This window comes from Sceloporus occidentalis, unplaced genomic scaffold, assembly GCF_023333645.1.
Source record: "Sceloporus occidentalis isolate IW3139 unplaced genomic scaffold, rSceOcc1.0.p SCAF_41, whole genome shotgun sequence".
In the NCBI taxonomy this organism is placed as follows: domain Eukaryota; kingdom Metazoa; phylum Chordata; class Lepidosauria; order Squamata; family Phrynosomatidae; genus Sceloporus; species Sceloporus occidentalis.
Window position 1 is genome coordinate 2,760,606 of NW_028317021.1, and position 26,754 is coordinate 2,787,359.

General features: G+C 42.9%; 1 protein-coding gene across 9 annotated transcripts in view; it reads left to right on the forward strand.

Annotated features, from left to right (window-relative positions):
- Window positions 1–26,754, forward strand: part of ARVCF (ARVCF delta catenin family member) — a 602,431-nt gene that overhangs the window by 56,845 nt on the left and 518,832 nt on the right. For all 9 annotated transcript variants that reach the window (XM_089490084.1, XM_089490092.1, XM_089490085.1 and 6 more), the window contains exon 2: window positions 1,571–1,636. The gene's annotated coding sequence lies outside the window, so the exon portion shown is untranslated. The remainder of the gene's footprint in view (window positions 1–1,570; window positions 1,637–26,754) is intronic.

The following is a 26,754-nucleotide window of genomic DNA, read 5'->3' on the forward strand; positions in this document are numbered from 1 at the left end:
CCAGATGCGTGGTTGCCCTATAGCCATGCAATACATGTAAATAAAAATAAAACACAATAAAAAATTGATATAATCCAATTAAATAGGATGAAAAATCAAGACCTACCATGAATCCAATTGCAACTAGCAGAGGTTAAAATATTTGCAAAATGCATACCCAAAAGATAGAAAATATCCACATCACTGTTTCTTTTTTAAAAAAGCTTTGAGTCCCAAAATAAAGATATGTCTCGAACATCTTGTCGGGAAAGTGTAGAACAAGTTAAAAGATCAGAGTGAAAAGGAAACAAAAAGGTATCTGCTGGATATGTACATATTTCATTTCATTTCATTTCAGGAGCTGGCTTCTGAGTATACAGTATATAGTTGTTGCAGAAAGATCATCATATGCACATAGGTGGTTACTTGTTCAATCTCTAGGTGTATCTGGTCCAAAGCACACTGCAGAAATCATCCAGTTTGAGACCGCTTTAACTGCCCTGGCTCGATGCTAGGGAATTTTGGGAACTGTAGCTTTGTGAGACATTGAGCCTTCTCTGTCAGAGAGCTTTGGGTCACAATGGCCTGTTACAGACTGCCAAAATAAAGCTGCTTCGGGTCTCTTTGGAGGTATGCTATTTAAATGATGCATGCATCCTAAGAATCTGGAAGCTGCACCAAAAGCTGCACTCCGGTGCTTAGGAATGGAGTGTGGCTTTGGCGCGACCTCCGGACTCGTAGCATACCTCCAAAGAGACCCAAAGCAGCTTTATTTTGGCAGTCTGTAACAGGCCAATAAAAGACAATTCCCAGGATCCCATAGCATTGAGCCAGGGCAGTTAAAGCGGGTTCCAACTGGGTTATTTCTGTAATGCAGATTCAGCCAGGTTTGACATCTCCTTTCACCCATTGGCTGGTGGTGGCAATGGTGATATGGGAAAGTGTCTGCTTTTCTTCCTTCTCATGGCAGCATCTTCTCATTGGGTCATGAGTAAAAGTGTGCAGCGGCATGTTAGATGTACACGTTGAATCTCCCTTATCCGAAATTCCAAAATCCTCCAACATTGTCCACATGGATAACTGAGATAATAACAACTATGCTTAGTAATGGTTCAGTGTGCACAGACTTTGTTTCACGTACACAATTATTTTAAAAATACTACGTATAAATGTACCTTCAGACTGTGTTTACAAGGTATATATGAAACCTAAATGAATTGCAAAAACGAAGAGTAGCTTAGTACTTTCCCCCCCTGTGGTTTTCTTTGTACTCTGATCCTATGCTCATTCTTTGGATGTAGGATTCAGCCCCCCATAACTGAAATTGTTTTTGAGACTAACATTTCTCTTTCATTAACTTCATTCTTCATAGATATTTGTGGGTTTTTCGGCCTAGGTGGCCATGTTCTAGAAGAGTTTATTCCTGACACTTTACCAGCATCTGTGGCTGGCATCTTCTCTGAAACGTCAGGAATACTCTTCTAGAACATGGCCACATAGCCCAAAAAACCCACAAAAATCTATGGATGCCGGCCATGAAAGCCTTCGACTTCACATTCATTCTTCATACTTTATTGCTTGTCTTTTTCAGGGGTGCTGTTGGGATCATCAAGTGCAGTGTTACTAGCAATCGAAGAGGATCCGCTGACCCGCTGTGGTAAGAAATATTATCCGTTATCCACAAAGGGGACTTTTCTTCTAGAAATGGGGGTCTATAGACAGCGAATGTAAAACTGCACTCTGAGAAATTTTGAACCTTCCTGACCTTTGCTGTTTCTAAGCCTCTTAACAATTCTGCTCCCTTTGCGCAGAAGTCTGTCAATGGAAGACTTGCAGTTTCTGGAAATTACTTTTAGTGACTTTTTTGTTGTTGTTGCTGAAATCGTCGAAACAGTTCCAGGCTTTAAGATGTTGATCAGTTTGCTGAGGTTTAAACAAGAGCCGCAGATAAATCTAATTTCTGGCTTGTAAAACGGTGTCTTTAATCTTGGAGAACTATTGCCAATTGGAGTAAAGAGTATAGGTTTGGTGTTAGTATACTTTGAAAAAATTACAGTGGGCTCTCCACATTTGCTGTGGTTAGGGGCACAGGACCCCCATGAAAGTGGAAAAACCACAAATAAAAAACACTTATTTAAAACCTGAACTAATACCTCTCTAGGAATCTGTAGAAGTTGAATCTCTATGGTCAACACCTGCCAGAAGTTGACTATAGAATCACACTGGAGGACCTACAAGTGCCCAGAAAAGGACTTTCTCTATGAATCTCTAGGTCCTCCAGTGTGACTGTATGGACAGCTTCCAGTAGAGTTGTGCTGGAGAACCTACCAATACTTAGAGAGCACATATTATTAAAATCTGCAAATAATAACATCTACAAATGTCAGAACCGCAGACGTGGAGGGCCAACTGTACACAGAAAGTGTTTGTAAACTGAATGGTTAGACCACATGCCTGATAGATTTTCAAAGATCTTGGTAATGTAGGGATCTTGGGAAGGCTGTGGGTCAGTGGTAGAACACATGTGTTGCATGCAGAAGGGTCCATGTTCAGTTCCTAGCACCTGCAAGGAAATGCCTTCATCGGAAACTCTGGAGGGCTAGTGTCGTGAGTGTAGTTGGTGAATGGTATGACCCAGTACAACTCATCTGAGAGTTGAACCATAAATATAGGGACCATATTGAATAGCAGTGAACTCTCGCACCAGTGTCCCTCGTTCAGCTCTCTACTTTTGTTACAGGAAGCTGTCTTATTCTAAGTGAGACCACTGGTCAATCTGGGTCAACATTATCTACATTCACTGATAGTGGCTCTCTAGGGTTGGGTCCAACCTGTTTGCGGGATCGCCTCCTCCCGTACAATCCATCCCACACACAGGTCCTCTGGGGGAAATTATTGCAACCTATAAAGACCAGATGAATTGCAACCTCCCAGAGGGCCTTTTCTTCTACCCCTCCCAGACTATGGAATGGCCTGCAGGAGGAGATCCGTCTCATTACTAGCTTAGACATCTTTAAAAAGGCTGTCAAGACAGATCTCTTCCGGAAGACCTTCCCCAAATAGCAATCCCGGCCTTACACCCAAAGTTTACCCCATCAACTGCCCTGTGCCTAATCCCTTGTTGTCCATTTTAATTGGATTATTTTATTTTTAGATTATTTTAATATTTCTTTGTTTAATTCTGTTTTAGGGGACAGAGGGAAGGAGATATTGAAATTTTGTATGAAGGTTTAATATGTAAGCTTCCTCAATTATCTTTGATAGAGAGGCAGGAGACAAATAAAATTGTTATTATTTTTTATTATTTATTAATTGGAGATAGCATAGTGTGAATTGGAGCCCTTTTGTATGTAGTGTGTTCTTTCTCAAAGGGAAGGGGAAGTAAGACTCTGGAAGCGTTGTTCTTTGTGGCAGATGAAGGCAAAACAGCGTGGTCTTCAGCTTGCAGTGATCTCCTTCTGGAGGCAAGTCAGGGGGCGGCAGACTTAGCCTTCCAGTGGTCACTTCAGCAGAGATCTTGAACAGGTTCATATGGGCAAGACGGTGTGAGGCCGTTCCTGAGACATGATGTTCCCCAGGTGGGTTTGGGTTTTTAAAGCTCAAAGCAAGCACCTTGAATTAGTTCTAGACACAAGCCAGTGAAATTGGTACAGAAAGGGGTTAAGAAATGTATTCTACTGACTCTAGGCATCATCTGACTGCAGCATTGTGAACCTTGGGTAAGTTTTGAGACTACAGAGGCAACCTCACATGGAATTGAGAGCCAGTGTGATGTTGCGGTTGGCGTGTTAAGCTGGGATTTGGGAGATTTCAGATTCTAGTGTGACAGGTAACCCACTGGGTGCCCTTGAGCCAGTCGCTCTGTCTTTGTCTCAGTTATCTCATTGTGTTGTAAGAAGAAAATGTGGTGAAAAGGAGACATGTGCACCAACTTGAAGAGGAAACTGAGGTACAAAGATACCATATATATTTGACTATAAGTCAACCTCATGTATAAGTTGAAGGCAGGTTTTGGGGCCAAAATTATGGATTTTGAGATGACCTGTGGATAAGTCGAGTGTAAAACTTAGCAGCATGTAGCAAAGGATGTAAAAGCTGAAGTAAAGGAAAACAATGCTAAAGCTCTTTTATAGTTTGGACAGGCATAACTGTTCATGGTCACCCTAAGATGGATGACATAGTAAAGGGGGTTGATGCTTCTTTTAGGTGCTCCGAGAAGATATTAAGTTTTCACCTTTCACCAGGATAAGGTTCGGTTTTTGATGAGTTTAGGTGGAGTACTTACTTTGACCCGTGAATAAGTCGATCAAGGTTTTGGGGGGTCAGTTTTTTGACTAAAATTTCTAGTCTTATACATGAGTATATACAATAAGAAAAAAATATATAGTGCTGTGGATTATAGTAATCCAGTGAAATGAAGTGCAAGACCAATGAAATGCATGCAAGCCTGTATGTGCACACTAAGAAGTAAGCCCATGATGTTCAATTGGACTTCGAGATAAGTGTGGATATGATTTCAGCTTAAGGTAGGTAGCAAACAGCCTACAATAGTTTGCCACTTTCAAGGCACGATGGGTGATTTATCACACTATGCGATCCCATTCTTCTTTTTCGACTCGCGAATTACTCATACAAGAAGTATGCCATCAACACTGGTAAGAGCCCTAGCTTTTGACCCAAGCTGGGTCTCGGGAGCAGAAATGAGCACTGTAGTGTCACCATTATCTCGTCATCAACTGGGACTCTTGAAATTAAATGCATGAAGGTGCTGTTATCTATATGGTGCATTTAGAATACAGAACTGTACAGCAGGGTGTCAACAGAGTCATTTCAAATATGAACAAAGGGTAGAAAATAGCTCTGCCTGCAACTGAAAAGTCAAGAGCACAAACAAATAAAATCCAAATGTGATGCTTCCGAAGTAGTGTTGTCTTGGCAACTTTCTCTTTTTCTCTGTTAATAGAAAGAAGCAAGCGGGAGATATGTTTTTTGACATGGGCAAAAAGGAGATGGCTATAGGGAAAGAAGACTTAATGGTTAGCAGTGTCTTAGTATCCCATGATGCAGCTTTTAGGAAGCAGCAAAAACAACAGTGGAATTCTGATACTTTAAAGATGACTAGAGTTTTATGGCATAGAATCATAGGAGTTTATCACACTAATTTCGGCATTGAAGAGAGATTGAAGCACATTTCAAGCATCCTGCAAATAAAGTGAAAATGGCAAGTAATCGCATGAATGATTATGACACGCAATTGCACAAATAAAGTGATGCCGGAAATGCATTGTCACTGACATGCCAAAAGGGAAAAATGCACGTTAATGCTTCTTTGGGACCACTTTAATGGCGGGGTTTGTATGACGTCAAGTGAAATCGTTACACGTAATTACCCGATTTTCCCCAGATATTCACGGGATAAACTGATTTCCTTCATGTGATAAACTCCATAGAGTCATTGAATTGGAAGGAGTTGCAGAGACCATAGAGTCCAACCTCCTTCCTCAGTAAAGGAACTCTAGCCTCAAGCATCTCCAGCACGTAACTCTCCAGCCTCTTTCTGAAGACATCTAGAGAAGGAGATGCCACCATCTCTCTAGGCAATTGGTTCCCTTGCCAAACCACTCTTACTGTCAGGAAGTTTCTTCTCATGTTCAGACAAAATCTACCCTCCTGTAACTTAAAAACATTAGACTTGCTCCTACCCATAATTTCTCATGGATTGGCATCTGCTTCATCAGATACTCAGTGAAAGCTGAGTATCTCCCCAATTTCCAGTATTCAGGTTGTGGAGTCTATTGCTTATACAGCCATAAATGTTGTCATCCACTCACCCACGAACCAACCAACCCACAAGAGCAGGTGTTGGCAGTCTTGGTGGAATCTCAAGGTTTGCCAAAGTACAAGATTTCTTATGGCGAATAATAATCTTAATGTAAGGGTGGGCATCTGTGGAAGATTTGGAGAGTGCCCCTGTTTTATTTTCTACCATCTCCAGATTTTCTGTGAACTCATTCCTTTTCATGAAACTGGAGGTCAAACTGGAAGATCACTTCCAGTTTTATAAAAATGCAAGGTTGAGGGTAATAGCATTTAACTGTAGAACTATATCTCCAGGTAGTCTCTAGAGATGTAATTCTCTATTCGTGGTCTTTTTGCTCCCCTGTTATGGGGTACTCCAGAAGGATGCCAATGGGCTACACCATTTCCATCCCTGTCCAAAGGAGAATTTTAACAGCCCAAAGACTTGGGTGTACCTGTTGGCCATGGAATGCTGTTTGACTATTGTAAAGGAGGAAAGGGAGGGAAAACTAGGTTTGGTGAATGGAATGGTGTATCATGGTGAGGGACCTGGCTACCCGACTTGCATGGTGAATGGGAGCATTTCATACTGCCCCGTTTTATTGCACTTAAGCCATTTTAAAAGGCAGTCTTTCAAGTGCGGCAAGATCTAGCATTGTGTTTTCTGCCACTGGCAGTGCTGGCTGCAGGATTTTGGGAATTGGAGTACAAAAAAAAGGAACGCTTCCAGGCTCAGTAAGTAGCCTTCTAGCCATGTGGCTACTGGGAGATCTTCAAAGTCTAGGAAATTTAACATCTGTGTGCAACACAAAAAGATACTTGATTTCAAGATACAGCATTATAGCTGCAACAGGGAGATCCTAAAGTGGGAGCCAGTAGACTGGGACCTTACTATTTGAGGTTTTTACCTCCAACAATGGTAAAACATTTTTTTTCTAAACTTGGGATTGCATTGGCATGTTTTACCTCAACACCACCTAAAGTTCGCGTGATGCAAAAGCATGAAGGCTTCTTGAGTGTTCTCTGCCTAACAAAGGGGCCTGTGGCCTCACCACAAGATGGAGACATCTTGTATATTTTTGTGTTGCAAATGGATGTTAATTTTCCTGGATTTTGAGAATCTCCCAGTAGTAGGGTTGCCATAAGTCAGGACCTCCAAACCGGGACAAATGTAGGGCAACATTTTCAAATGTAGGGCACATTTTTAATAAATGGAGGACACATGAAAAAAAATTGATTATTTTTTTTAAAATGTTAATATAAATGCATGTTTCTTAGGCATGATCAAAATGGAGGACATTTTGAAATTTGACAGAAGAGGACATGTCCTGGAAAAGGAGGAGGATGTCTGGTCACCTTGTCTCTGGTCCAAAATACACTGCAGAAATAAAACATAGCTGGACTGAAATGCCCAGAGTTCCTCACCAAAGCTGCATCCACACTGAGGAAATAATCCAGTTCGAGAGTGACTTAACTGTCCTGGGTTAGTGCTGGGGAATGCTCGGAATTGTAGTACACTGTGGCCCCAGAGCTATCTCTGACAGGGAGTCACATAACCCTCCAAACGTAGTTGAACTGCAGTGCCCAGAATGCCTCACCAGGTGCATCCACCTGAGGAAATGGTCCAGTTTGAGACTGCTCAGTGCTGGGGAATCCTGAGAATTGTAGTCTATTGTGGCCTCAGAGCCATCTCTGACAGAGAAGTCTCAATGTCTCCCAAACACTAGCATTCCCAGGATTCCCTACTATTGAGTTAAAGCAGTCTCAAAGTGGGTTATTACTCCTGAAGTGTGTGTGAGAGATAGAAAGGCTAGGGACTGGATTCATTTGGAGGATCTCTGTGTCCAAAACACACTGCTTTGACTGCCAGGGCTCAGTGCTATGGAATCCTGGGAATTGTAGTTTATTGTGGCACCAGAGCTCTCTGACAGAGAAGGCCAAATGCCTCACAGACACCAGAGTTCCAGAGCACTGAGCCTTGGCAGTCAAAGTTAGAAAAAATACACAGGGGCAAAATAAATATTGAAAATGGCCACGCACTTCCTCCTCCTCCTCCTCCTCCTCATCATCATCATCCTCGCCTCTCCCCCCTGCTGCCTTGCTGGGACCGGTCCACGTGGGGACCAAACAGAGGAGGAGCTCCTCTTCCTGAGTCTGGCAACCTCCTGTTGCCAACAAGCCTCGAAGATAATTCCCCAAACGTTTGGCCAAAACTCACCAAATCTCCCCCATATCTCACCAAATATTCAGTCAAAATCCCTGAAAAGTCCCTGTAATGTCAACCTCCAAACTGGGACAAATGTAGACAAATTTAGGACAAAATTTAGCCCCAAATGTAGGACATATTTTTAAATGGAGGACACGCGAGCAACTAGAAGAAAATTAATAATTTAAAAAAGCATTAATATAAACACATGTTTCTTAGGCATGCTCAAAATGGAGGACATTTTGGCATTATTCCTAGACAGATGGCAGAAATATACTTCCCTTTCTGGCCAAACCACCCCCCCCCTCCATTCCAAAACACACAACAGCACATTTGGGCATTTAACATGGCTTTATTTAACATGGCCTCTTGCATATTTCAGAGGCTTATTGCATAACCAAACCCTTTGGGTTTAACACTTAACATGGCTTAACATTTAACATGGTTATATATTTAACATAGCTTCTTACATATTTCAGTTGCTTATTCCATAACCAAACCCTTTAACATGTCAAAGTGGTTTAACAAGAAGTGGATTTGCCCTCAGTTTCAGGTTTCTTACACCAACTGTACTTCTCAGACGTGTGTACTTGGTCAAGGTACTTTGATTTTTCTTCACTGCTTACGAGTTTGTAAAAAATCATGAGCAGTGATTACATTGGCCATGCCTCAGAGGTTTGCTGATATCAATATCATCATCATCACCACCACCAGGAGGATATGCGCGGCAAAAGAGCTCTGTCTTTATTGCCTTCTTGAAAATTTCCTAAGATGTGACAAGGCGAATCTCCTCTGGGAGTCCGTTCCATAGTCTAGGGGCAGCTATACTGAATGCTCGCTGGGAAGTGGAAACTTGTCTGGATGCTGATATCTCTAACAAGTTCTTCCCACTTGTTCTAAGAGTGCGGGGCGGATTGTATAGGTTCCCCTAAGTAACCCGGGCCCAAGCCATGTAGGGTTTTAAAGGTGATAACCAACACCTTGTACTGTGCCCGGAAGCTGACTGAGAGCCAGTGTAGATCTTTTAAAATAGGTGTTATATGGTCAAGTCTCGAAGAGCTAGTGACTAACCTGGCTGCCGCATTTTTGCACTAGTTGAAGCTTCTGAACTTGGTACAAGGGTAGCTCCATGTAGAGCGCATTACAGAAATCAAGATGGGAGATTACCAGAGCATGTACTACAGCTTCAAGGTCCTTTCGGTTGAGGTAGGGTCGCAGTTGGTGTATCAACCGAAGTTCATACCAGGCACTTCTGGCCGTCGCATCCACTTGAGATGACAAACGTAGAGACGGATCCAGAAGTACTCCCAAACTGCGAACTTCATCCTTCAGGAGAAGTGTAAAGCTGTCTAGGAGTGGTGGACAAATTTCCTTCCCCAGACCTAAGGAGCCTATGGCAAGTACCTCCATTTTCTCTGGATTCAGCCTGAGTTTGTTTTTCCTCATCCAGCCCATTACTGACTTGAGACAGGGATTCAGAGGGGAGATACCATCCTTAGTCACTGTAACAGTCGGGGACATAGAGAAGCATATTTGGGTGTCATTAGCGTACTGATAACCCCGCGCCTCATGTCTCCGGATGATCTCTCCCAGCGATTTCATGTAAATGTTAAATAGCATGGGGGATAGAATGGCACCTTGAGAGACGCCAGATGTAAGCTCTTTCCTAGAAGAGCAACTGTCCCCCAGCCTCACCATGTGGAATCTGCCTGAGAGGTAGGATCAGAGCCACTGGAGCGCAGTGCTCCCTATACCCACCTCCCTCAAGCGTTCCAGGATACCATGGTCGATGGTATCGAAAGCCACTGAGATGTCCACGAGCACTAACAGGGTTACACTTCCCCTGTCTGTGCCCAGATGGAGGTGATCGATTAAGGCAACCATGGCCGTCTCCACCCCATATCCCGCCCTGAAGCCAGTTTGAAATGAGTCCAGATAATCGGTTTCATCCAAGACAGCCTGGAGTTTGAAGGCCACAGCTCTCTTGATCACTTTGCCCAAAAATGGGAATAGGGAGACCGGTCTATAGTTGTTTCTCTCCAGGGGATCTAGGAAGGGCTTTTTAAAGAGCGGTTTGACCACTGCCAATTTTAACTGCGATGGAAATTTGCCTTCCTTAAATGATGCATTGATTATAGATTGCAATAATGTAATCATAGCATTCCCTCCCTGGATGGTCAGCCACGATGGGCAGGGATCGAGAATGCATGTCGTCTTCCTTACACTTCCAAGGAGCTTGTCCACTTTATCGGTACTTACAAACTCAAGGTGATCCAGTCTAACATGGTCCACGGAGTCTCTGGACACCTCTCTTACTGTTTCTGTGATAATACTGGTGTCAAGACCAGCCCTTATCCGAGAGATTTTATCTGCAAAGAAGTCATTAAAAGTGTCACAGCAGGCTTTAGTTGGTTGCAACAAAGGGTTCAGGGAGGGAGGCGGTTGGGTCAGCTCTCTAACCACCCTGAACAGCTCTGCTGGACGAGACTCTGCAGACGCGATACGTGCAGCATAGGTGGAATTCTTTGCTGCATCTGTCACCACTCCGTAAGACTTCAATAAGTTCTCAAGGAGTGTCTTGTCGGATAAGATGTTCTCAAGGAGTGCCTTGTCGCTGATGTTTCCGCCAGCGGCGCTCTAGTTGTTGCGTGGCCCACTTCATCCGTCGAAGATCTTCCGTATACCAACATTTTTTATTCGAAGCGGGTCAGAAAGGACGCTCGGGAGTGATACTGTGTATAGCCTTGGTAATGTAGTTGTTCCAGGTATCAACCAAGGCGTCGACAGAGTCGCCGTCAGTCCTAATCATAAGCCCCTCTAGAGCTTCTTGGAACCTTTTGGGTTCCATCAGCTTTCGAGGGCAGACCATCTTAATAGGTCCTCCACCCCCAAGGGGGATCTGGGTAGTCACCTTCTGTCCCACCTTGACCAGAAAAAGGTCTCTCCATGACAGAGCAGAGGTTTGAGTTACCTTTGCCCATGGCTGTTCCTGCTCCGTACTAAAAACCATATCGAGTGTATTACCAGCACAGTGTGTTGGACCCGAGACTAATTGGGACAGGCCCATGGCTGTCATGGAAGCCATGAACTCCCGAGCCGCACCTGGTAGATCTGTTGAGCCGGTCTAGAAGGGGATGTTGAGGTCCCCCAGGACAAGAAGTCTGGGGGACTCCAGCACCAGCTCCAAGACCAGCTGTGTCAGCTCAGTCAGGGAGTCTGTTAGGCTACGAGGTGGACGGTAGACCAAGAGAATCTCCACATGGTCAAATTAGCAGATCTGAAGCGTGCTGATATGGAAGGCCCACTGTATAGTTTTGTGCGCATAGGTTTTGAAGTAAGTGCTGTGCATTTTGTTTCCTTGTTGTGGCCAGGTGGCTTTCTGTAGGCTTGGCATAGTTTGGTTACCAAATTAGGAGATTTAAACATATTTACATTTTAGACAACCTGCTCTTTAAATACATTGAGCTGTGCTTTGCATGCCCAAACATTTTCCCACTGGGGTTTATTTCTGAATAGACATGCATAGAATCGGTCTATGTACTGATTGCTTAGTAGGAAAATGTCTACATTGGAAAGCTTTACATCTCTGTGCGTATCCGTTGGATGCACATGCGCAGCCACTTCTCCATCATCATACTGTGGCTGTTACTCCCCTGCCATAAAGGCAGTGTAGTCTGACCATAATGAAAGAAGTTCTTGAAGGAGGAATATTCATTTGATGATGAATTTGGGGTGGGCCCTACCGAATTCAGGGTGGGCCCTACCATAAGGTAGAATGTACACATCTGGAGCATGGTTTCTCCATTGCTTCATACACTGATGAACCAGAAGAATTACCTTTTGGATTTTAAGTAGTATGAGCATCATTTTGGAAGCATAACGTTAGATGCTCCCTTTTCTGAGAACTTATTGCAGTAAATCCATACACTTCTTTTGTTATGCAAGTACACCTGAAATTAGGATTTGGGAGGTTCTGCAGGCTAATTTGAATATTTTCAAATGAGCATGAGTTGCTTTTCCACACAAAAGGCCTCTTAAAGCCTTGCATGATTTAACTGAGGAAGGGAGGAATTCAATGAATCAAAAAGAACAATGCCAGTTTTGTTTACTAATAGGCTTTATCTCTCGCATCATGCTCAGTTGGATGAAGATGAACAGTCATGCTGTCTTTGCAGTGTGCTTCAAGGTTACTTTAAAAGCTGCCTTATATTTAGCCAGCTCATAGATTGTTCTTGCTCAGTATTGTTTATATATCCAGCACAGACTGGCATCAGCTTTTCCTGCCCTGCCTGAAAATGCTTAGGATTGGAAGCAGTGTTGCCAATTACCCTCGAAGATATTCCCCAGATTGGTTCCCCGGATTTCCCGGTATTTCCCCAAATTATGGGAAGGCCTCAAGGGGGCAGGACCTCTGGGACGGTGAAGGTGTGTTTGGGTGGGAATTTCAAAATCCCTGGGAAAGTCAAAGAGAATTTTGAATACCTAAATTATTCAAAATCCCCTGAAACTCCCTGGAAATTTTGAAAACGCAGAAATTTAACGGAAAGAGATAAAATTCCCTGGATTCTGGGAAATTCCTTGGAAATTGGCAACACTAATTGGAAGCATTCTGCATATAGATGTTAAAGAATCCAGTGTTGGCTTTAGATATGTTGAATGTGTGCTTGAGAAAGATTTTCTTGGGGCAGGAGAGCATTTTAAAATGCCTTCTTTGTTCTCTTTGTAACTGCCTGCTCACTTGGATTCTCTGTTTGTACCTGTCCATACTGATGGCCAGAGGGAAGGGCAAGGTACACAGTGGTCTCTGGCTCTCTTACCATTTCCATTAACTTAGGGCAAGAAAAAGTCAGAGCAAGGAAAAGTCCCAGAGGTCTGTAGGTTCAAAGGGTTAACAGTAAGCCTGATAGTACCAAGCCCTGATGCCAACCTTGGGGCACATCGAAATTAAATGTACCATTTATAAGCAATATCTAACCATTTGTGATTGTTGTGTGCCTTCAAGTCATTTCTGGCTTGCACGACCCTAAGGCAAACCTACCGTGGGGTTTTCTTGGCAAGATTTGTTCAGAGGAGGTTTGCCGTTGTCTTCCCCTGAGGCTGAGAGCATGTGACTTTCCCAAGGTCACCCAGTGGGTTTCATGACCAAGCGGGAATCGAACCCTGGTCTCTAGAGTAATCGTCCAACACTCAAACCGCCACATCACATAGGTGTGCTTAATAATGGCTCTTTAAAGACATAACACAGAAGTCCCTATGGGTGCATCTGCACTGTAAAAATAGTGTAGTTTGTTAACTGCCATGACTCCATCCTACAGAACTTTGGGATTTGTAGTTTGATGAGGTACCAGCACTCCTTTGCAGAGAAGGATCTGTAAAACTACAGATCTTAGGATTCCTTAGGATGGAGCAGGAGCACTTAAAGCAGTCACAAACTGCGTTATTTCTACAGTAGATGCACCCTATTGACACCTTGCCATGTTTCTTTGCTTTTGATGAACATGAATAATTATTGTGGTTATCTTCCTATCAGTTCACCTGTAGTGCTCCCGGACTTTAGATGAGGAAAAGCTGACTTCGTTAAGAATCGAGGCTTCAGGATATCTCTCTGGGGGACAGAGCTTTAAGCTGATTCTACAACGTTGTTTTGGGCGGCTGCCATCGACATTGGTATTGCTCAATTATTCATTTTCCAGGAATGCATTATTAATGGCTCAAGGAGCACTAGGGAGCTAGATCTGAAGCTTATAGGCTCACTGTGAATATTCTGGGGTGCCTCGCCAAAGCTTGAGACAAGGATGTTTTCCCACATTGAGGAAAACCTGTTCAATGTCTTAAGTTTGTATAGCTCACAAAATGGCTGACATGCCTTAGCTTGAAACAGGATTTGATTTTCCTCACAATGTTGGGTGCATGTGCTTCTCTTATGTTGTCATTTTGGCCGTGGGAATAGACCACTGGAGCATGGTGTGCATCTCAGGCACACGTTGTTTCTGTAGGCCATGGATACAGTCGCCCCTCCGTTTTCGTGGACTTGAAGTTCGCGGTCTCGATTATTCACGGATGGGCGAGCGTCATTTGTGCACATGCCTATTAAAGCCAATGGGGCCTGAATATATGCAAGTTTCCATTTTGCGGGGGGTCCGGAACGGATCCCAGCAAAAACGGAGGGGTGACGGTATAAGGAACTGGTTGTCACTACAGAGCTATAGAGGCAGTGGCTTCATAGTAGTTTCTCAAGATGCCAATCCTTTTGATTTCTGAGGATGATACAGTGGACCCTTGTTATATGCTGGGGTTTGGGTCCAAGATCCCCTGTGGATAACAAAATCCGTAGATGCTCAAGTCGCATTAAATATAATGACATAGCAAAATGGTGTCCCTTATATAAAATGGAAAATCAACGTTTGATATTTGAAATTTATACTTTTTTAAAAAAATTTTCAAACCACAGATGCTTGAATCCATGTATAAAAAATCCATGTATAAGAAGGGCCGACCGTAGTTCATTTCTTTTTGTGATAACTCTAATGGAGCATGGCTTGCATAAAAATCAGGGCGCTGAAGTGAGCAATCTCTTTTGGCTTCAGTTTCCTTAAGTGGAGAAAGCATGTCATATATCTACTAGCTCCAGTGTATTTTGATATTTGTAAGTAAGAGGGAGCCCATTAAGAACCTAGTTGCAAAGCCAATTACTTTATAGCGGACTGTAGAAAGTAGGAAGCTGGCTGCTGGCATCCTCTGGGCCAAACCTCGTGGACCAAGAAACCTTGTGTGTGCCTTCAAATCAGTTGTAGATTTGTGTCATGTCGGGTATGCTTTGATTGAGAGTTCCTGCATGGCAGGGGGTTGGACTGGATGGCCCTTGTCGTCTCTTCCAAGTCTATGATTCTATTATTCTATTTCTGACTTATGATGACCCTAAAGCGATCCTATCCTTACCTACCAGTTAAGAGAGTCAGATTGGTAACTACTCAGGTTGGCAACTGTTAAGTAAGCACAGTCGTAGAGGGAGGGAGAGGAGCATAAGGCGGCATATGGTATGGCGCACAGGAGGGTACAAAAACTATGATTTGTTGTTTAGAAAAGCCCATCCACCTCTGATTTATGATCATTGTGTGGCGAACGCTACAGAGCTGTGACATAGGCCCTGGTCTCTCGGCAAAGACAATAGAAATGTTACCGTTGTAAATTTGTGTCTCGTGGGATGCACACAAATGATTTTTCTTTTAGGGATGGTAATAAAGGGGGGGAACCACCTTGAGGCTAATTACCGAGTCGCTTTGAAAGGGTCAGCGCTTTTCCAGCAGCATCCGTAATCACTAAATTGTTAAGGAGAATCAGGTTAAACTAGCTTGCCATTAATCCTTATTCTGCCCAATGGTAACCAGCTCTATTGTCTTTAATTTAGAAAAAGGGAAAGCTTTAAATAGGATCCCACTAGGTAAAACCCATACAAAGTCATATTGCCGAAGTAATGACTATTGACACGTCGACACTCAGTTTCCACCTTGGAGTGAACAAGTCTGGCTGAAAATAAGCTTGGCTGTCTAGGAGTGGAACGCCTGTAATTGGGTTTCCCATCTTTTCCCATATATGTGTGTGTGTGTGTGTGTGTGTGTGTGTATGTGTATATATATATATATCCTTGTAATCTGAATAGGGAGGGAAAGCCCCCCTCCCCCCCCTTTGTTCTTCTTCCAGGAAAGACCTTCTATTCAAGGAGGCTTTTGGCAATTGACTAACTGCAGAGGACAGGCTGTTGAATGGGTGGATGCTATCCGGTTAATGCTAAAATTCTTGTTAATATAATTATTAAGGTTTTAAATGGTTTTTATTCTAATCATGTTTAATATTGTAACTCCTTGTTTTTATCCATATTTGTTTTTTAATCATGTTGTGAGGCTCCTTAGGTCCCAGTATTGAGTAGAAAATCAATCAATCAATCAGTCAGTCAGTCAAATAAGCGAATGCACAGGAACAGTGGGATTTTCTTCCCTTCACCAATTCCTTGATTCATGGATATATAGAGCAGCCATATATGGGTCTATGATATAAGACTTAAGACTTTTTTTGTTTCTCAGAGCCTGCATGGCCACAAAAAATGGCCTCTGCCTGCATGGATATCCCTCCATACATCTTAATTGAGAACAACGACACTAACTGCATCTTGACAAAACGTACAGTGATTCTGACATGATCATATTTTTCTTTCTCCGGTATGATTTTTAATGCCTTTGCCTGATGAAGAAGCCAGTGGAGCTTCAAAACCTTGCGGCATGCATTTTGTCCATTTTGGTTGGCCTAAAAAAGGTATCACTGTTGTGGGTTTGGGAGGTTATTGAACTTAATAAGGCTCTTTTTTAAGGTGGGGTAGGCTCAACATTGTCAGGCAGGTTATTAATTTTGCCTACTTGCAGATATTTGTGGGAGAGGGCAAATTTCCCCTTCCCATCCAATAAAATGGAAATTTCATTAAATATGAAGATTCTTACAAGCATGTTACAAGCTGTACGTGAACCAAAGTTGTTGTAGAAGATTATCAGACCTCTGGGGAAGGGAGCACATCGCATTCTTGCTGATTCTGCTAAAGAATGCAAAAATAGCAGTAAGCTACAGGGACGGGCGGTAGGAAAATGACAGCTGTAATGTGGAGAGCAATGCTCAGTGATCAAATTGATTTTTCTAGCATTTCAGTCAGCTGGGTTCTGGTTTGCTTTACAAGATACAACCGCTGTGCCACAATAAGTAAGACTCACGGTGGGGTGGCAGGTAGTAATTAACTCGCAGCAGGGCTGTGCAACATTTTGGGGAGGGAAACTGGCAAGTGCGTGCCAGTTGGACACTGCCGTGAGAAAGCAATTTACCCAGAGAGGAATTTGTAAAACAACCCTTCCCTGGCAGTGGATGCCATTGGGATTATTGACACTTACAAATGGTCATGAACTCGAATGCAGAGAGGTTGGCAGCCCAGGGCTTGTTGTGCACAGTCGAGTTTTGCAGCAATTTCTCCTGGGGTTAATGAGTTTCACCTAGAGCTGCAGTTAATCATTAGATAAATCGACTACAGCCTTCCTTGATTAATTGATAATGGCTAATTATAACCAGGGTTTTAAGGTGGGTTTGATTTTGGCAAATTATCCTAGAATCATAGAATCGTAGAGTTGGAAGAGACCACAAGGGCCATCCAGGCCAACCCCATTCTGCCATGCAGGAACTCTCAATCAAAGCATCCCCAACAGATGGCCATCCAGCCTCTGTTTAAAGACCTCCAGGGAAGGAGACTCCACTACACTCCGAGGGAGTTTGTTCCACTGTTGAACAGCCCTTACTGTCAGGACGTTCCTCCTAGTGTTGAGGTGGAATCTCTTTTCCTGGTCCTAGTCTCTATAGCATCAGAAAACAAGCTTGCTCTCTCCTCAATATGAAATCCCTTCAAATATTTAAACAGGGCTATCATATCACCTCTTAACCTTCTTTTCTTCAGGCTAAACATCCCCAGATCCCTAAGTTGTTCCTCATAGAACATGGCTTCCAGACCCTTCACCATTTTAGTCGCTCTCCTTTGGACATGCTCCAGTTTCCCCACATCCTTTTTAAATTGTGGTGCCCAGAACTGGACACAATATTGCAGGTGGAGCCTGACCAGAGCAGTATAAAGTGGCACTATTACTTCCTGTGATCTAGACACTATACCTCTATTGATGCAGCCTAAAATTGCATTGGTCTTTTTAGCTGCCGCATTGCATTGTTGACTCATATTCAACTTGTGGTCTACTAGGACTCCTAGATACCTTTCACATGTAGTCTCATTCAGCCAGGTGTCCCCCATCCTATATCTGTGCATTTTATTTTTCTGCCCTAAGTGCAGTACTTACATTTCTCCATGTTGAATTTCATTTTGTTAGCTTTGGCCCAGCTTTCTAGTCTATTCTGGTCATTTTGAATCTTGATCCTGTCCTCTAGGGTATTAGCTACTCCTCCTAATTTGGTGCCATCTGCAAATTTGCTAAGTATGCCCCCAATTCTGTCATCCAGTTCATTGATAAAGATGTTGAATAGCACTGGGCCCAGGACAGAGCCCTGTAGGACCCCACTGGTCACTTCTAAAAAGTTATGCCTAATAAGGGGATGGGTAGCCTCCCGAAAAAACAGAGGGGGCCTGGATCTGAAAGGAAGCATCTTTTTTGTGTCGCTAATGGAGTTCAGATTTTATTGCCTGGACTTTAAGGCTCATTGTCTTTAAAATTTTAAAAACCCAATCAAAATCAACTAACTAAAAACAATATAAAATTCCATAAGCTAACCAAAAGTTAAAAACATAAAATGAATTCGTATTGCATTGCAATTGTAATGTAACATAGTTGTGTCTTAGTTACTCCATGAAGGAATTACAGGTTGAATCTCCCGTGTCTGAAATGCTTGTGACCAAAAGAGTTGTCAATCTTGGATTATTCTTTTGGATTTTGGAATATTTGTGTACATATAATGAGGTATTTTGGAGGTGAGGCCCAAGTCTGAACATGATATTCATTTATGTTTCGTATACACCTTATACACATAGGTAATTTTATACACAATATTTTTAATCATTTTGTGCATGAAAACAAAGTTGAAGTCCATTGAACCATCAGAAAGTAAAGATGTCATTATCTCAGCCTCCCATGTGGGCAGTTTTGGATTTTGGAATATTTTGGATTTGGGGATTCCACAGAATGGAGACCTGAGCTGTAATTCCAAGTACCATATATATTCGACTATAAGTCGACCTCATGTATAAGTTGAGGGCAGGTTTTGGGGCCAAAATTATGGATTTTGATATGACTTGTTGATAAGTCAAGGGTGAAACTCAGGGGCATGTAACAAAGGAACTAAAGGATGAAACAAAGGAAAACAGTACAAAAGAACTTAGAAAATTCCAGCAGGCACAATTGTTTGTGTTCACACTAAAAGCTGGATGGCTGACAGAGTAGAGGTGGATCAGTGCTTCCAGGACAGATTATACTCTTGCCTTCCACTAGGAGATAGTTCCATTATTAAAATAAGAGTTAAAGTACAGTACTTACATTGACCCATGGATAAGTTGACTTTGTTTTTTGGGGTCAATTTTTAGACTAAAATTTCTAGACTTATACACGAGTATATGCAGTAACTGGTTCCTTGTGACTGGTAAGTCAGAATAATAGAAGTATAGAGTTGGAAGAGACCGCAAGGGCCATCCAGTCCAACCCCATTCTGCCATGCAGGAAATCACAATCAAAGCATCCCCGACAGATGGCTATCCAGCCTCTGCTTGAAGACCTCCAAAGAAGGAGATTCCATTACACTCCGAGGAAGGAGTCTGTTTCACTGTCAAACAGCCCTTACTGTCAGGAAGGTCGTCCTAATGTTGAGGTGGAATCTCTTTTCCTGTAGCTTGCATCCATTGTTCCAGGTCCTAGTCTCTGGAGCAGCAGAAAACAAGCTTGCTCCCTCCTCAGTATGACATCCCTTCAAGTATTTAAACAGGGCTATCATATCACCTCTTAACCTTCTCTTCTCCAGGCTAAACATCCCCAGCTCCTTAAGTCGTTCCACATAGGGCATGGTTTCCAGACCTTTCACCATTTTAGTCACCCAGAGTTGGCTAGATGCTAGACAACTAGTCTCCTTTTCAGTATGCTTTAGCTGAGTTTTGCTCTGACTCAGGTTGAGCTTAGAATAGTTCATGCCGTGGGATGGACGGCTGCCCAAAGATGGCGCTCTTTTGCGATCCTTTGAATCTCAGCCATGGGTTCCAGTCTTGGCTCTATTTGCTGAAGTCTACAGGGCTACACTAGCAAATGGACTGCGGACAAGGGGTCTGGCCACGTTAATAGGAACTTCCGATTTATACAAGCGTGAAAAGATTAATTTTTTTCCATTGTGTGTTTACCTCAAATGGAAGAAAGGTCATCCAAGGAAAGCAATTTTTAACAAGAATGCTCGCTTCCCTTCTGTGCACCCTTTCTTCCACAATAACAATGCGCTCGGATTAATCCTTGCATTAAAGTCCCAAAGCTAATCAAAACTTTGTTGTGTAAACACTTCAGATTTCTGCATTTTGGGCATTCCTTTGGTGCTTAGAAGAGGACTTCTTTTCAAAGCAATGGTCATGGTGGAGTTGGACCCCTCCTTTTTTTTAATTGCTTTCTCCCAAAAGTTATTTTTGATGCAATCGACTGGAAGGTGCCTGTGGATCAAAAGCAGCTGAGAAAATGTGATAATGAAATATGATTGCAGCTTTTAGAACTTGCAAATTTTTTTTTTAGAAAGCGTTGCAATGTGATTTATTTTAAAAGGTGCTTTAAGCTTTAAAGGTATATAGCAATTATTTTTACCTTGGTTCACTGAAGTTGAAAGCTAATTGGATTTTTTTTTTAAACTCAGGAGGCCACTTACATGTGATTATTTCCCCTCCTTTTAAATGGTGGAGAGGTGTCTATGTTTCATGTTGAAACTGTTAGCTGTTTCTGAATAGCTTTAACTACCGGATGAGGAGAAATGCAAGGTTATCGTTGTTAAATAGTAGATTTTCATTCTCTCCACTTTTTAACCTGTTTTACCACATGCTGAAGAATTAAATGGTCGAATGACTACATCATTTCAGATTTCAGGTAGCGGAGCTCTGTGTCACCAATGTCTGACTAAATCCAGCTTTCTTTACATATGGAAAATCATAGAATCATAGCACTTTATCACACTAGGGGAGATCCCATGGGAAAACAGGAGTTAAATGCGATTTAAAGCACATTTGAATTTAAACTAAATTTGCAAATTCAGTTAGTTTATCACACTAGGGACTGCCCAAGTGAAATAACGTGAAGTTAATCCAAGCACAAAACAGAGAAAAATGGCAGCTTTTTTACTTTTGGGTTGTTCCGAAAGTAAAAAGCTGCCGGTTTTCTCCGCTTTGCGTTCGGATTAACTTCGCATTATTTCACGTTAACTGCGACATTGTGTGATAGACTTTGAGCATTTCCAGGTTTTCTTTGGTTTAAATCTAGTTTAACTCCCGTTTTCCTGTGGAATCTCGCTAGTGTGATAAACTCCATAGAGTTGGAAGAGACCTTATGGGGCATCTAGGCCAACCTTCTGGTCAGTGCAGGATCTCCAGTTACAGTGGTTCTCAGACTTCTCCAGATGTTTTGGACTTTAGCTTCCAAGTGTTGGCCAAGCTTACTAGGGCTTCTGGACATTGAAGTCCACAGCATCTACAGGACCAAAGTTTGGGAGCCACTGGGTTAGAACATCCCCAGTTGGTAGCTATCCAGTCTCTTTTTGAAGACATCCAGAGAAGGAAACTCCACCAGCTCTCTAGGCAATTGGTCTCATTGCTGCGCCACTCTCACTGTCAAGACGTTCCTCCTAAAGTACATAAATAAAAATATTTAGTTTGTTTAGTGTGCCTTTTTTTCATGTACACCTTTGTGGATGTTTCTATTTGAACATTTTATAAGGAAATAACATCATTCAAGTCAGAGCAGTGTTGTTTATAGTCATTCACGGCCACAGAATGGCTGCCCCCCACATCATATATTAGCCCACCGCTCTGTCCTCGTTATATTTTTTATATTTTTTATTGTGTTTTTAATAGATATTTTAATTGTAACATGTTTAATCCTGTTTTAAGGGGGGGAATTTGGGACATAATTTTGTAAATGTGGATATTTTAATATGTTGTAAGCCACTTTGATTATCTCGTCACAGAAAAGTGGGATAAAAATAAAAGTTTTATTATTATTTATTATTATTTATTCAATACTTAACGTGTGTGTAAATTTTACATATACTGTTTCGCACCCAGCCGCACATACGCCAGTGCTCACAAATATGTGCACACTCATTCACGCTCAGTCATTCTTTTTCTCTCTCAAGCACATACTGCATAGACTCGCGTACAAGTCGACCTCGTGTATACGTCGAGGGATGGTTTTAGGGTCAAAATCATGGAATTTGATAGGACTCATGGATAAGTTGAAGGTAAAATGTAGGGGGCTATAACAAAGGATCTAAAGGGGAAAATGCCACTTCCTTCCCTCCTTCTCTGGACCTCTCCCAACTACCTAACACCACTTTCCAGGTACTGGCTGAGAAGGTTTTTAACATCAAATTGGGAAGGGAAAGAAGTGGGTCTAAATGTGGGGTTTGGTGGGGAAAGAAGGTTTTAACATTGATGAGGAAGGGGAAGAAGTGGATCTAAATGTGGAGTTTGGTGGGGAAAGATGGTTTTAACATTGATGAGGAAGGGGAAGAAGTGGATCTAAATGTGGAATTTGGTGGGGGAAAGGCGGTTTTAGCATTGATGGGGAACGTAAAGAAGTGGATTTAAATGTGGGGTATGTTGGGGAGAGAAGTCTTTGGGAAGGGAATCACCTCTCTCTCTCTCTCTCTCTCTCTCTCTCATAGACATACACTCACTCCCTGTCGCCAGCTCTTTCAAAAATCACTGCCGAAGCACACAATGGTGCTTCTTTCAGGACCTTTCTAAGCAGTATTACTGTATTGACTCATATATAGGTCGACCCCAGATTTTAGGGCCAAATTTTGGGCATAAATTTCTCAATTTATATTCACACTCTCATGCATGCAGTCACACAGAAACATTCATTTTTGTGTGCATAGTCAAGTATACACAAGTATACCTCACTGATGGCCTTTCGCCTGCAGGCGAAGACATTTTTTATTTAAACAGGCCTTTTAAAACCTTGCAGGCTTGGTTTTATTGGGCAAGGAGAGCGTTGGTTTTAGATTGTTATTTTTAATTTTGTATGTTTTCAATTTTATATTTGTAATTTTTAAAATATTTTTACGATTTTAATTGTGCAATTTCAATTGTTGTTTTAATGTGTTTTATATATGTTGTTAGCCGCCTTGGGTCTCACTTTGGGAGAAAGGCGGGGTAAAAATAAAATAAAATAAAATAAATAAATACACAAGTGCATATGTGAGCAGGTAAAACCAGATGAAGTGTGTGACTGTGTGGCACAGTCAGAGAGAAGGAGAATTTGTGGGTGAGACTGTGTGTGAATGAATGTTATCCAAGGGAGAGAGAGAGAGTCAGATAAAGCATTACTGAGTATATGTGTGTGAGAATTAGTGTGAGAAAGCTGGTCACACACAGAGAGCGGTATGGAGGGTGTGTGAATGTGAGGAAAAATTAGCATGTGAGTTTGTTTGAGAATGTGCATGAATCTGTGCTTGTGAGACGGAAGGGAGCGTGTGCAAGAATTAACTGGCTATGAAGGCATGAGGAAGAAAGCAAGCCAGAAAAAGCATTCAGCTGAGTGTGTGTGTTACAAAAGAATCTTGTGTAGCACCTTTTGAGACTGAAAGGAATTCCTTTCCGCGCAGTGGGTCAGCAGGTCAGAGAATTAGTGTGAATTAGCATGTGAAAGAAGATGAGCGAGAGAAACAGTGTGACTGAGTGTGAGAGAGAACGAGTGTGCATGTGAGTGAGAGTGCTTTGGGGGGCTGAAAAACAGGGCCTCTTGTATGCTGGTTTGGCTGGGACTTCAAATCTTTGTTATAGCAATAGCAAAAGCAAGTGCATTTCTATATTGCTTATTAGTGAATTAGCACTAAACGGTTTACAGTGTGTAAAAGCATTGCTCCCAACAAGCTGGGCACTCATTTTAGTGACCTACAGAAGGATGCAAGGCTAAGTGGACCCTGGAGTCCTGCAGGATCGAATTCACAACCTTGTGGTAGTGTCACTGGGGTGTGTGTGTGTGGGGGGGGGTGGGCCACACTGGGTGACACCCCAGAAGAGGGAGTGACACCTAGTTGGTCCCCCGCGGGGCCTTCCTGGTGCCTTGGGTGCCCTGTCCCGGCTGCCATGTGCAGTTCACTGGGATACACTCCTGTACAGCATGCATGCCGGAAGCTCGGCCACTTGCTCCGGGTGTCACCAAGTTGGCTGATGCCACTGGCTACAGTACTGGCATTTAACCACAGCTCCACCAGGTCTTCTTTGTGAATTCCTCCAGGGGATAATGGTGGCCCCAAGCAAAAGGCATCAGTCTTACCGCTCTAGGAAGGGAGCTCCAGAGCCTTGAAGCAGCCACCCAGAAAGTCTTGTCTCCTGCACTTGACTCCTGTGTCCCTACCAGATGTGCCTGTGAGGGTGACTGGACATAGAGAAGGTACTCCCCAGAAGATCTCCAAACAGGGGCAGACTCAGGTGGGAGCACATGGTCCTTCAGATAATGTGGATCTGACTGGATTTTGCATGTCATAACCAGATTAAATTAGATAGTGAATATAAAATGTGAAGGGAGGGAGATACAAGCCTTTATAAATGACTTAGATGATAGAACAGAAGGCATGTTTATCAAATCTGCATTGTTGTTTTTGTAGTTGTTGTGTGCCTTCAAGTCATTTCTGCCTTATGGCGACACTAAGGCTTATCATGGGCTTTTCTTGGCAAGATTTGTTCAAAGGGGATTTGCCTTTGCCTTCTTTTGAGGCTGAGAGAGTGTGACTTGCCCAAGATCACCCAGTGGGATTCCATGGCCAAGTGGTGATTTGAACCCTGGTATCCCAGTGTCCTAGTCCAACTACAAAGCAGTACACCATGCTGGCTATGACACCAAATTGTAGGACAGGGTAGCTAATACCCCAGAGGATAGAAACAGAATTCAAAATGGCAGATTGGAGAATTGGATCAAAACTAATAGAATGAATTTCAACAGAGACAAATGTAAGGTTTGGGCAGATTTAGGCAGAACAAATGAAATGCACTAATACAAGATGGGTGACACCTGACTTGAAAGTGGTACATGTGAAAAAGATCTAGGGGTTTTTGTAAACCACAAAGTAAATGTGAGTCGGTAGTGTGATGCAACTGCCAAAAAAGCCAATGCAATTCTAGGATGCATCAACAGGAGTGTAGTGTCCAGATTGAGGGAAGTACTGTAAGAGTACCGATCTATTCCACTTTGGTCAGACCTCACCTGGAATATTGTGTTCGGTTCTGGACACCACAATTCAAGAAGGTTATCGACAAGCTGGAATGTGTCCAGAGGAGATCGGCCAAAATGATAGAAAGTTTATGTGCAACGATGTAGGGAGCGGGCATGTTTAGCTTGGAGAAGAGAAGAGATGAAATGATAATTATCTTAAAATAACTGAAAGGATGTGTGATGTCAGGGATACAGTAAGCTTGTTTTCTGCTGCTCGAGTGACTAGAATATGAACCAATAGGTTCAAATTACAAGAAAAGAGATTCCACCTAAACATCAGGAAGAACTTTTTTTCCATTGTAAAATCTATTGGATTGCTTTGGAGGGAGATGGACTCTCCTCCTTTGGAAGAGTTTAAACATCTTTCAGGAGTGCTTTATCTATGTATTCCAGCATGGCAGGGGGTTAGGCTAGTTAGCCCTTGTGGTCCCTTGCCATTCTACTGAGAAGAAATAGAGCCAGCCGATGGTTTTATGGAACCAACTGTAGGAGCCGCTTTGGCTGAGTCTAAGGATTTACTCGTATATATCACATTATAAGTCATTCACGTCGTATCTCACTTGCCTAATGTCACATCACTTATTCCAAATTATAACATGGGAAAGCAAGTCTGTGTTATGACATATTTCTTAGCGCTCTTGTGTGTGAGCTATTTATATCTCGGAGGAGAAGACTGGAGCTTTTAAACCATAGTTTCCTTGATCATCTGCTGGAGCAGAGCAAGGGAATGAGAACTGCATGCCTTTTGTGACAGTGGTGTGCAACAGGTGAATAAACGCTGGCCAAAGTCCAATAATAGTACCACCGGCAGAGCTTACATCTCCTCCAGTCTGCTATACTGGGGCAACAAAGAAGTAGTTGATGACCCTGAGACAAGAAAGAAATGTCTGCCTTCTTTGCCAGATGTGGAAGGACAACCAGATGCAACAAAAAAACCTTGCAGCCCATCAGTGTCTAGAGAGGATTGGGCCTGTACAGAGGAGTCTCCAGCTCATTGCAGTTAAAGCCATCTTGGTGTAGTGGTTTGAGTGCTGGACTAAGGCCCGGTATAGACTGGTACTATGCGCCGGCCTGGGGCAGAAATTAGGGATCGGAAGAGCAGAGCATTCACACAGTCCTGAGCCGTACCGTGCTGTCCAAGTGCCCTCTTGGCGCACATGTCTGCGTCGATGACGTGCTTCGTGCACTGCATGAGGGGCGTCATCATGGTGCACAAGCATACCAACGACGCCTGTTCTGTGGCGCAAAAAGAAGCCCCTTGGGGAGAGGCAGCGTCTAGCGCCGGAAGCAGGCCGCAGCAGCCTCACAGCGCGGCCTGCGCACAGCAGAAAAAAAGCCCCCCAAAGGGGCTTCTTTTTGCGCCACAGAACAGGCGCCATTGGCACGCTTGTGCATCATGATGACGCCCCTCATGCAGTGCATCTGTCCATCTGTCGAGCCCTAAGACTTTGGAGATCAGGATTCAAATCCCCGCTTGGCCATGGAAACCCAGTGGATGACCCTGGGTGACCACACACTCTCAGCCCCAGAAAACCCTGTGGAATGACCTGTGTGTGTAGAATTTAAGCATTTAGACCTGTTGCTTGCATAAAAATGAAAATTGCGTTTTCGCAGAGAGTAGAAGGTTTCTGCTAGCTGTTTGATACACTTCTCTGCATCAGACATGAAGATGTCTTGCGAAAACTCTTAATCAGGAGCTTCGACCTAACTTTTAGTAGTTTAAACCTAAGAACATAAAGACAGACCTTGCTGGATCTTCCAAATTCTTGTTTCTCTCATTGGCTGGGCAGA